Source organism: Ovis aries, chromosome 2, assembly GCF_016772045.2.
Source record: "Ovis aries strain OAR_USU_Benz2616 breed Rambouillet chromosome 2, ARS-UI_Ramb_v3.0, whole genome shotgun sequence".
In the NCBI taxonomy this organism is placed as follows: domain Eukaryota; kingdom Metazoa; phylum Chordata; class Mammalia; order Artiodactyla; family Bovidae; genus Ovis; species Ovis aries.
Window position 1 is genome coordinate 238,437,280 of NC_056055.1, and position 1,481 is coordinate 238,438,760.

The window sequence follows — 1,481 nt, forward strand, 5'->3', positions numbered from 1 at the left end:
GAGATCAACCCTGGGATTTCTTTGGAAGGAATGATGCTAAAGCTGAAACTGCAGTACTTTGGCCACCTCATGCGAAGAGTTGACTCATTGGAAAAGACTCTGATGCTGGGAGGGATTGGGGGCAGGAGGAGAAGGGGACGACCGAGGATGAGATGGCTGGATGGCATCACGGACTCGATGGTCGTGAGTCTGAGTGAACTCCAGGAGATGGTGATGGACAGGGAGGCCTGGCGTGCTGCGATTCATGGGGTCGCAAAGAGTCGGATATGACTGAGCGACTGAACGGAACTGAACTGAACTGTGGCTTGTGGGATCTTCGTTCCCCAGCTAGGAATTGAACCCAGGCCCTTGGCAGTGAAAGTGACAAGTCCTAACCACTGGACCACCGGGAAACTCCTCAGGGTCAGGTGTGTAGCTTGACTTGACACTCCTCACATGATCTTGGAAGCACAAGCTGAGGGATGAACATAAAATGTGTCCTGGGCCCCTAAGGATACTCTAGAAAGACATAGCATACCAGGCCTGTACAGCCTGGGGGTGGTGCTAGACTATTCCCTGGAAGGTGAAGCGGTCTCTAGAGGGATTTCCAAGGAGCAGAAGGCTGGCTCAAGCCTTCTACCAGGGCACCTCCTAGCTTCGTGTTCTCTCATGGGGCACTGCCTTTGGGAATCAGTCTGAAGGCTGCAGGGTCTGTGCTAAGAAATCTCCCCAGGTTGAGATGGAAAGCCGGCCTCAACACCGGGCCCAAGAGCTCCCCGTGAAGAAGAGCCCTGGACTCTAGTTCTGGAGGGAACATCAAGGACGAAGAAATAGGCCTCTGCTGTGTCTCATTGGAAAACACATCAAATCAGGAATTTTAAGTTGCCGGCGGAATATGCAATCAAACTGAATGCACGCCACCACGACACTATGATCTAACCCAGTGACAGGGCTCAGTCGGGGACAATGTCTCAGAAGAGACGTGTCTAGTCAGGGCCCTGAACGGGGCAGAAGAGACGAAGCTTCACTCTTGGCTCTGCCTTTCCCTGGCTGTGTCCTTGGCTAGTCCTGTCCCTTCCCCAAGCCTCCGCTGGTCCATCTAAGGTCTTTAGATGGCCCAGATGCTAAGATTCTCCATCAAGCTGGGGAAACAGGATGAAAGAGCAAAATCCAGAAGGACTCAGCCCTGAGGCAGGGGAAGAGTGTGGGGTCGGGGGAGATACGGGGAGCCCAGAAGGAGCTGAAGACAGTGGTGGGCTGGGGGGGGGGGGGTAGTTAGTGGAAAGCTTGGACTTAGGGCCTGTGTTCTCATCTGCCTGAAACCCTGCATCCTCACCCCAACTCAGCCTCTAACATTGCACACTGGCCTCAGTGCACTCCTGAAACTGCTTTCTCGTGGTTCCAGTGACCCAGGCACCAAAGCCCTCTAGGGTCCTCAGCCTCAGCATCTCAGGAGGAGGTGAGAGTGTCACTTCCTATGTCAGCAGGCCCAGGTCCAGACT

At 54.3% G+C, this 1,481-nt stretch overlaps 1 non-coding gene across 1 annotated transcript; it reads right to left on the bottom strand.

The window, feature by feature from the left end:
* Positions 1-319: 319 nt before the first annotated feature.
* TRNAE-UUC (transfer RNA glutamic acid (anticodon UUC)) lies at positions 320-392 on the bottom strand. Its single transcript has one exon. It is a non-coding gene; the product is annotated as a tRNA-Glu (tRNA).
* Positions 393-1,481: the final 1,089 nt, after the last annotated feature.